The 10291-nt window shown below is 52.5% G+C and overlaps 1 pseudogene; it reads right to left on the bottom strand.

Moving 5' to 3' along the window:
* Positions 1 to 361: 361 nt before the first annotated feature.
* Positions 362 to 6035, bottom strand: LOC140846376 (cytochrome b-like; annotated as a pseudogene).
* Between the last annotated feature and the right edge of the window lie 4256 nt (positions 6036 to 10291).

The raw sequence follows: 10291 nt of genomic DNA, 5'->3' as shown, positions 1-10291 counted from the left end.
CATGTGCTCATCCTTGTTTTGGGGGTTTGACAAGATATTTAATACATGTGGTGTGTATTTGGGGGGCGGGAGGTTTCAAGCTAACTGTATTGGTATTTATTAGATTAACTAAGTTAATGAGCACAGCTATAGCTATTAGAATAAGTATTACAACTGTGTGGTGGATACCACAATTAACAGTACATGTATGTCTACATCTATTCCTATGCTTGCTCATATACATACAACTACGTTTACGTCTATGTCTAGAATATCCATATTTTTTAATAAAGTCTGTATGTCCTGTAGACATTGACGGAATAACACCTGAAGGTTTATATGTACAATTCACAGTTGAATTAAAGTTTAGCTACAAGTTATTTGCTTGAGTTTGGGCCTCAGACAGACAGTGAGTCCAAGCATCCCCCAAACTAAGAAATACCAGAGAAATGACAGCATGGTTTTGTGTGAGCCTCGGTCTATTAGTCACTAATCCACTGAGATATCTTACTTAAGAGGAACAAATGTGTGATTCTGAAAGAGATGGTCCTGAAGTGAGAACTGGGTGTCTGATATAATTCGGTTTAGCTGCCCCACTATCAGTGGGCCCACAGTGAGAAGAGGGACACGATTGTGGAAGGAATTTCATCTGAGTTCAGTGCGATTCCTATTGGATTGTCTGATCTAGTTTCATGTAGAAATAGAAGGAATGTTACTATGCCCAGAATGATAAAGGGAAGGATAAAATGAAGGCCAAGGTTCAGGTGAGGGCAGACTTGTCTTCGGCAGAGCCACCCCAAGGTCGTTCTAGTAGCTCTGTGCCAACATGCGAGACAGCTGAAAGGATGCTGCTAATAGCTGTTGGCCCTCAGAAAGATTTGTGTTCTTGCCGTATGCTGTTGATCAGATGCGACATTTATTCTCAGGAATGCTGTTCCTATTATTGTAAATAATAAGATGCTCCCAATGTTTGAAGTTCTATTATGTGCATAGGATCCATAATCTAAGCCTCGCCCAATGTGCATAAATAAGCAGATGAAAACTACGTTTGCCCCGTAAGCATGCATGTATCGAGCGGTTCACCCATTACTGGATGCCCCGGCTGATGTGTGTTACCGACGAGAATGCATTGAGTGTATCTGCTGTATAGGGCATTGCCAGAAAGAGGCCTGGTAAAATTTGTGGAATCAAGCAGATCCCTAAGTGTGAGCCGACGTTTCATCATGCTGAGGTAGTAGATGGGGAGGGTAGGTCAGTGAATGAGTTGTTGATAGTTTGGACTAGGGGTGAAATTTTCAGATGTTGGTCATAAAGTTCTTAGAGTTGAATTACAATGACAGTTTTTTATGCTGTTGTCTGTGGATCAACACGATGTAGGAATCATGAAGGTATACATTGTGTTTATTTCAAGCACGATCTTTGAAATGAGTTTTTCAGATTTTTCTTCAAAACCTTCTCCTGTTTTTTGTAGGCTTGGTTTGATTTTAAGTGGCAGGGTTGTCTACAGGATTGTAATTAATTTAGTGGCCCTTTCTTAGCTTCAATAGTATTTTTTATTTATCTTGCAGGGATGTTGGCTGGTTTTGAATACACGGCAGCCCTAGCTGCTGAGGAGTACCCTGAGGTTTGCATGGCTAATATGGCTCTACGGGGGACACTTGTGTGTGGGTGTTGAAGGAGATTCTATTGGTGTATTTTGTGTTGAAAAATGAGGAAGGAAAGGTTGTGTTTGAGTTTCATGGTCCGGGGCATTGGGTTATTTATTAGATACTAGGGATTCTGGGTTTTCCAGTGAGGAGGCCATGGGGACTGCTGCTTTGTGTAGTTATGGTACTTGGCTTGTGACTGTGACAGGATAGTCCCTGCTGATTTGTGTTGTGGTAATCACGTAGGTTACTTGAGGGAATTCAGTATTATTGGGGCTAGAATAATTGCTATCCAAAGGATAATGTAGTATAGCTAGCTAAGGCCTTTCTGGTTTGATACCAGCTGTGAGACTTTTAGGTGAAAACGTGAATGGACTTTGACGCCTTCTTGTCAAGTCAAGTCTAGTAGTAGGGATGCTGAGTTTTGGCTTCTTGTTAGAGTGGTAAGTGGTCATGCATGGTGTACAATTGTAGAGAAATAGCCCAGTAGCTTAGAAAATTTGAAGAGATGTGAAGGGGGTTGAATTTTAGGCTTTGTGTTAGATCTCAGAGTTTTAACACTGGTATTAATCCTAGGATTGTGGCAGGCAATTAGGGCTGTGAGTTTTAGGAGTGGGCATATTTGCACTGCACCTCTGGGGTCTTTAGGGCCATCCACGGCCTTTGTGCTGATGTCGTGCTTTCCCCAGGCCATTCGTAGCCAGTGATGAGCTGATGGACAAGCAGGGCTCTCCTGCCCAGTGTGCGGCTCCCCTTGCTGGCAGCCCGTGCTGGGCGCTCCCCATAGTACTGGCTGAGACTTTGTCAGATTTGCCCTGAAGTCTGCGTCCCATATTCCACCATCCTCATTCTTCCCTGTTCTCCTTTCAGGTGTCAGGCCTGCGCTGAGTGAGAACGCTTCCGCGCCTGCTCCTGCGCCTTCATTTCTTTCTCCCCCACAGGTGTTTCCCTGGCAAATCACTCACGTGTCTGATTCCATGTTGGCCTCTGCTTCCGAGAGAACCTAAAGGGGTCCCCTAAGAAATCAAGAAAATTCCACTTGGGCTACACTAGACTCCACTGATCTTGTTATCAGGCATAATGGTGACACTCAAACTAGATGAATATTCAAGGCAGGGAAGGAAGAATGACGTTTGTCTCCCAATAATGAATGACCCACTGAAGTGTATAAATTAAACCTTGGGGAATATTAGAGTGTCACTGAGGGTCTGGGTGGGACTGTGAGTGCTGTGTGAGCATGTCTGTGTGGGTCTCTGAGGGTCAGTGAGGGACACAGGGAGGGACCGGGAGGGTCTCTATGAGGGCCCCCCTTAGGGCCTGGGAGGGTCAGTGAGGGTCCCTCTGAGGGTCTGGGAGGGTCTCTGGGAGGGTCATGGGGTTCTGGAGTATCTGAAGTGTGCAGAGTGAGGCAGTGTGAGGGACCCAGGGGGGTTCCGAGGTGCGGGGAGGATAAGTTTGGATGCCTCTGAGGGGCTGAGTGTGTCTGTGAGGGTCTGTGAGATATGGTCTCACATACTCTGTGAGGGTTGTTGAGGGTTGTGAGGATCTGTCATGGTCTCTGTGAGGGTCCCTGTGAGGGTCTGTCTGGGTCCCGGTTAGTGTCCCTCAGGGTCTTTCAGGATGTGTTTGTGGGTATGTGAGTATCTCTATGAGGTTCTGTGAAGGTCTGTGAGAGCCGCTTTGACAGACCCTGTGAGGGTTTCTGAAGGTCTCAGAGTTAACCTGTGAGGTTCTGTGAGGTTTTCTGTGAGGGTCCGTGAGAGGTGCTATGTGGCTCTGTGAGAGTCTGTCTTGGGGCTTGTGTGGGTGCATCAGGACCCACATGAGGCTGTTTGAGGATCTCTTAGTATCACTGTGAGTGTCTTTTTGAGGGTGAGAGTCCATGAGTATCCCTGTGTGTGTTTGTGAGGGTGTTTGTAGGTCCCTGTGAGGGTCTTTCAGGGGCTCTGTGAGGGTCTTTCAGGGTCTCAATGAGGGCCTGTGAGAGTCTCTTTGAGGGTCTTAGAGGTTCGATGAGGGTCTCTCAGTGTCTATAAATGTCCCTGTATGTTTCTGTGACAGTCTGTGGAGGTCCTCATGCGGGTTTGCTGTGTGTCCATGTACATGTCTGTAAGGGTCTGTGAGGGTCAATGTGAGTGTGAGTGAGGGTCTGTGTGAGTCTGTGTTTGGGTCTGTGACGGTTTCTGTGAGGACCTGCGTGAGTCTGTGGGGGTCTGTTAGTGTCACTGTACGGGTTTCTCTGAGGGTCTGTGAGGATCTGTGCTTGTGTTTGTGTGTCTTGAGGGCCTGCAAGCATCCATGTGCGGGTCTGCTTGGTTCTGTGTGGGGCTGTACAGGTCTGTGTTAGTCTGTGAGGGTCTTTGCGTATCTGGGATGGCCTGGGATAGAAGATGTGAGGTTGTGGGAGGGTCCCTGTGAGGGTGATTAGGTCTGTGAAGGCCTCTGTGTGGGACTGTGATGGTCCCATAGAAGGCCTCTGTGAGGGTCTGTCAGGGTCACTGAGAGGGTGTGTGTTGGTGTTTGTGGTTTCTGAGGGTGTGTGGCAGTTCCTTGGATAGTCTGGGTGGGTCTATAAGTGCCTGTGTGTGTCTGTGAGTGTCTGTGAGGGTGCCTGAGGGTATTGAGGGTTCCAGGGTGTGTTTGTGTGGGTCTGTCAAGGTCTCTGATGTTGTGTGAAGGTCTGTGAGGGTCTGTCACTGTCTCTATGTGGGTCCATGATGGACTGTGAGGGTTGTGAAGGTCTGTAAGAGGGCCTGTGATGTTCTGTGAGGGTCTGTGAGCCTCCCTGTGAGGTTCTGCGAGGGGCACTGTGATGGTGAGTGAGGGTCACTGTGAGGGTCCGTGCTGTTAGGTAAGGGTCCCTGTGGGGTTGTGTAGGGGTCATTGTGAAGGTGTGTGACGGTCTCTGTGAGGGCTGTTCTGAGGTCCGGGACGGTATGGGAGGTTCCCTGTGTGTGTCACAGAGGCTCTTTGTAAGTCACTCTGAGTAGTGTGCCTGTCAGCATCTCCGAAGGTCTGTGGAGGGTCCCTGAGGTTGTGTGAGGCTCTGTGGGGGTGGGGGGGTCTGTGAAGGTGTGTGGAGCTCAGTCAGAATCTGTGAGGCTGTGTGAGGGTCCCCGTGAGGGTGTGTCAGGTTTGGGGAGGGTACGTTTCCATCCCGCTGAGAGTCTGAGCGTGTGTGTAACGGACTCTGTGAGGGACTTTGAGGTTCCTCGGAAGGGTGCATGAGACTCTCTGAGGATCTCTACTGGTCGCTCTGAGGTTCTGTTAGTGTCAGTTAGGGACTCTGTGAGGGACTGTGGGGCTATTTGAGGCTTCCTCTGTGTGTGTGACAGTCTAAGAGGGTCTGAGAGGTCTTTCCGTGTACATGTGAATGTGTGTTTGTTTCTGTGAGGATCTGTGTGGGTCTGTGACTGTCCCTGTGAATGTCTGTGAGGGCCAATGTATGGGTGGGTCTGTCTTGGTGTCTGTGAAGGGCTTGATGTTCTGTGAGGGTCTCTGAGAGGGTCCCAGTGAGGGTCTCTGAGTTTCTGTGAGGGTCTGTGCGGGTCAGTTGGTGTCACTGTGAGGGTCCCTATGGGTCTGTGATGGTCACGGAGAGGGTCTGTGTTGTTCTTTTGTGGTCTTTCAGGGTTTGTGAAGGTCTCTGAGGGTACCTGTGAGTGCCTTGGGGGTCTCTGTGAGGTTCTGTTTGGGTCTGTGAGGGTCTCTGTGAAGGCCTGTGTGGTTCTGGGAGGGATTATTAGGGTCTGGGAGGGTATGCAAGGATCTGTGATTATTCCTTATAGGTTCTGTGTGTAGGACTGTGAAGGGCACTTTCACGTCATGTGAGGGGCTGGTGGGGTCCCTGTGTGGGTCTGGGAAGGAGGGTCTCTGATGGTCTGGGAGTGTCTGCGAGGGCTAGAAATGGTGTCTGTGGGGGTCTCCATTGTTGACCTTACCACAGTCATGACAGGAGAAGAACACATGGACTTGTCTACCCTGTTTCCTGCTGTTCCTTCAGTCCCATCTGTGGCACTTAACCTGCAAGTGTGTCGGTCCCCTGTACCCCCATTCCCAGAACTCACCTCTAGGGGCCCAGCTGTCTTGAGCCTTGAGGTCCCCTCTGTACCCCTCCCCTGACCTGAGGTGGGGTCTCTCTGCTTGTGATCCCAGTCCCACAGGCCCTGGCTGGGATCTCACAGGGGCCCCTGGAGGAGCCGGGGAGCTGCACGCAGAGGCAGATGCAGCTCCAGGGGACAATGCGGTCCCAGTGTCTGACCCATTTGACTCCTCCACCCCAGCCCACCCGGGGGTGGGGGATCCTGACAGGCACTGGGCAGGGCCATCCATGGTCCCTCCATCAGGGCTCCCGAAGCAGGACTCACCCCCAGGGGCGGCCTTGTAGCTGGCCCACTGTGTGCGCTGCATGTGGCGCAACATTGAAATCGCTCCAGCTTTCCCGTGGGGACTGGTGAGGGTAGAGGGGTGTAGGCTGGAGCAGAGCGCACAGTGGGCCATCCTGGACTGCATCCTCATTCTGGACAGGTCACTTCCAGCCCGTTGTGTGACAGATCCTGTGTGATGACCTCTTCCCCCTCTGAGCCCTGGGCTGGGCAGCGCTGGCAGCCAAGCGAGCGTTGCTGTGGGACCCCAGGCCCATCCCTTACCCTTTAATGTCCCCCTGGGAGCCTTGTTTGGGCCATGTGTGGAAGTAAAGGTCAGAGACACTGAGTCAGTCTCAAGGACCCCAGCCCTGTGCAGGTTTATTCAGTATATTGTGGGAAAGTCAAGCTTCCCTGCCTGTGTGAGCCTGGCCCTCTGTCACAGGTCCCGTGGCAGCTCTAGGGCTCCGTGGGCTGGTGTGGGTGGAGACCCCAGGGAGGGCCACCATGCGGGAGCCATGGGCCCTGAGCAACTCCTCCCCTCTGAGCTTGTGATGGTGGTGGGTCTCCAGGGCTCCTCGGTCCCTGCACTGTTGTGAGGTGCAGTGTGCCATTTTGCCACCATCCTCCCTGAGTGGAATTTTTCAGACTCTTTCTGGAGCCTGAGGGGAACTTCTGCCTCTGTAAACGTCTCCCTCACAGCTGCCCAAGAGCAAGCAGCGGGGCTGGCTGAGCCAGATCCTGGGGTTGGGTGGCGTCTTACAGGTTTTCCTCATCTTGTCAAGTCCAGGTGCTTTTGTTTTGTAATGAGGCTCTCATGGAAACCTAAGGTGCATCGAGGGCAAGGGGTGCAGGTGGGCATGCCACACCACAGGCATCCTCAACCTCCCTTTCCAACTCAGGAAGCCTCGGTGGCTGCGTGGGAAGAGCAGACCCTGACTCCTTCCCTTCCCCCAGCAGGACACAGACAGAAGCCACCACCTCTCCTGAGAGAAAAGCATGTATTTTGGGAAATGATGGAAGTTGCGGTAGGAAGAAACCATCAGCACTAAGGGGATGTGCTGACGTGAGGAAAACCAAGTGTTCTTCCCACTATATGGATATTTTCTTGAAGAAAAGTTGTCCCAGGAAACACAGGAAACCCCGCTCCCGCTGAACAGATGGCACATCTCTCTGAATCATAGGGTGCCTTGGGCAGTGTAGGGTGCAGGCTGAGGCACCTGCCGCCATTGGCCCTTGCTGGCGGTGCCTGTCTGGGCACCCCAGCTCACGGGGTGGGAAGGCTCTGTTGCCGTCCTTGTCTCTGGCCAGCCTGCTCTCGCCAGGACTGCTGTGGCCCTTCAGGGTGGCCTGGAGATTGCAGGCTTTCTCTCTCGTCTCCCTCCCTTGCTCTTCATAGGAGAGAAGCCTGTGGTGCCAGAAGTCTTTGGCACCATGTTCACCTCCTGGAGCCTGGAATTGCCCTTTGTGCCAGTCTAACTCCGAGGGAGGATGTCCATGTTGAAGTTTGATTTTCTCGCCTAGGATCCGTCCCAAAGGGGATGAGGCTGTCGCAATCCCCTGAGCCTCAGCAGCCCCACTGTCCGGAACAGATCTGCTATTTTCTTGTCCCTTGCTCTGGGCAGTGGCTGATGGAGGCCTGCGTTTTTGCTGGGGAAGTTCACTGGAGAAAATCCCCTGTGGAACGTGCTGTCTCTTTTTTGTGAGGTGGCTTTCTGTAGGTGCCTGTTCCTCTTTCTGTCTGAGCTGGCAGGACTTGCTTCTTAAGGATTCTACTGTTTCCTTATTCCTATTTAACATCCCATTGTCTTGGGAGGCCCTCGGTCCTGCTGATCTTTTTTGATGTTCTCCTTGGTCGGACCTCCTACAGTGCTTTTCCTCACCAGCAGGAACAGACATCTTGCTCTGGCTCTGATCTGTCGCCTCCATTCTCCAGGACTCCTTCAGCCCCTAGCTGCTCTGATGTGAGGCCCATCTATTCAACATGATGTCACCTGACACATGCACAGCTGATGTGTCCCCAGTTGATGTGCTCTGCAAGCTGCACAGAGAGCTCTGAGAATCTGAGCCATCTGTGGCAAGAAACGCCCAGGAGTGCTGGTGGAGCGCGTGAGCGTCGCAGTCCTGAAGAAGCTCACCAGGGCCGGTGTCTGCAGGCTGCTTCCCAGACTCTACCTTCTTGTGGAGCTCAGAGTCACTGTGCTGTGCATCAAGGCGTGGCTCTTCTGGATCCTGAATCACACCCTTTTCACTTGTCAGTGTTGGGATTTTATTTGTCCCTGGAGTCCCTGATCTCCTCAGATCCACATTAGGAATTTGGGAGTTGGCCGGCACACTGGATTTCAAGGTGACTTTTCAAGCAGAGGCCTCCTCAGCCGCCACCAACCCCCCATCCTCATCAGCACTTGAAGAAGGGGAGTCACCGCTGCCCTCCAACACGGTGATCCTGCAGTGGGGGTATCGTGTGGCCCAGCCTCCACTCTCCCCACCTGACTCACTCCTTGCCATGGCTGCACCTGGGCCCAGCTCCAGGCTGGCTCTGTGGACCCTCACGGCCATCTCGCTGTGCCACATTCTGCCCAGAGACATGTACGTGGAGGTCTGAGCAGGCGGCCTGCTCGCCTGTGTGGTCAGAGGAGCCTCTGAGGACGCGTGGCCATCACCAGGTGGGGTCTCTCCCAGGGTCTTCTCAATTTCCTCATACGTAGGTGAGGGGGCAGCGAGGGGACTCACTGGGCTGGGAATCGCCTCTTTCTTTACTGCCTCCTCTCCCAGGGGGCACTGAGGTTTTTCCAAGAGCTGGAAAAAAGTATTTAGCTGGGCCCCAGCTACACAGGTAGCTGAGTATGTACAGAGCTTTTCCTCACCAGCAGGGACAGACATCTTGCTCTGGCTCTGATCTTGCTCCTCTGGACTCCAGGACCCTTTCAGCCCCTGGCTGCTCTGATGTGAGGCCCATCTACTCAATGTGATGTCACCTGACACATGCACAGCTGATGTGTCCCCAGTTGATGTGCTCTGCGATCTGCACAGATACCTCTGAGAATCCGAACCGTCTGCTTCAAGAAACGCCCGGGAGTGCTGACGGAGCGCGTGAGCATCGCAGTCCTGAAGAAGCTCACCAGGGCCGCTGTCTGCTGGCTGCTTCCCAGACTCTACCTTCTCGCGGAGCTCAGAGTCACTGTGCTGTGCATCAAGGCGTGGCTCTTCCGGATTCTGAATCACACCCTTTACACTTGACGGTGGTGGGATTTTATTTGTCCCTGGATTCCCTGATCTCCTCAGATCCACATTAGGAATTTGGGAGTTGGCCGGCACATTGGATTTCAAGGTGACTTTCCGAGCAGAGGCCTCCTCAGCCACCACCGACCCCCCGTCCTCATCAGCACTTGGAGAAGGCGACCCAGTGCTGCCCTCCAACACTGTGATCCTGCAGTGGGGGCCTCCTGAGGCCCAGCCTCCGTTCTCCCCACCTGACTCACTCCTGGCTATAGCTGCACCTGAGCTCATCTCCAGGCTGGCACTGTGGGTCCTCATGGCCATCTCGCTGTGCCACATTCTGCCCACAGAGATGCACGTGGAGGTCTGAGCAGGCGGCCTGCTCGCCTGTGTGGTCAGATGAGCCTCTGAGGATGCGTGGCCATTATCAGGTAGGGTCTCTCCCAGGGTCTTCTCTATTTCCTCATACATAGTTGAGGGGGCAGGGAGGGGACTCACTGGGCTGAAGACTTGAGCTTTCTTAACCATAGGAGGTAAGGTCTTCTGCTCACTTTCTCGCTGCTTCTCCACAGAATGATATTCCAGATTGTGCTGGGATGGCGCCACAGGCTGAGGCAGGACCTCAGATGGGGCCACAGGCTGATACAGGGGCTGGGATGGGGCCACAGGCTGAGGCAGGGGTTGGGTTGGTGAAATGTGTGGCCCTACTGTAGCCTGAAATTGGAATGGGAAGGCAGGAGAGTGTCCATTGAAAGAGACAGAGTGAATCTTTTGCTGGGAACCAGATTCCCTGGCATTAGCCTCCAGCGACTTGCTGTGTAGAAAGGGGACACCCCAGTAGAACTGTTCGCATTTCTGCTGTAAATTGTCCTCTAAATCCTTAGTAGCTGGGGGCTTTCCAGGACTGGCCAGCTGCTCTGGCTTGCCTTTTGTGCTCTCACCCAGGGACTTCACAGTTCCCATAGAATTCAGGCGGTGGTCTGACCCATCTCCCTTTTTGTTCTCCCTCCACATCTTCTGCTCTGTTCTGGTGATTAGTGTCTCTTGCATCTTCCGGGTGTCAGGGTTGATAAATGAGGAGCT

Source organism: Manis javanica, chromosome 15 (assembly GCF_040802235.1).
Source record: "Manis javanica isolate MJ-LG chromosome 15, MJ_LKY, whole genome shotgun sequence".
In the NCBI taxonomy this organism is placed as follows: domain Eukaryota; kingdom Metazoa; phylum Chordata; class Mammalia; order Pholidota; family Manidae; genus Manis; species Manis javanica.
This window is presented reverse-complemented; position numbering and strand designations above follow the sequence as displayed.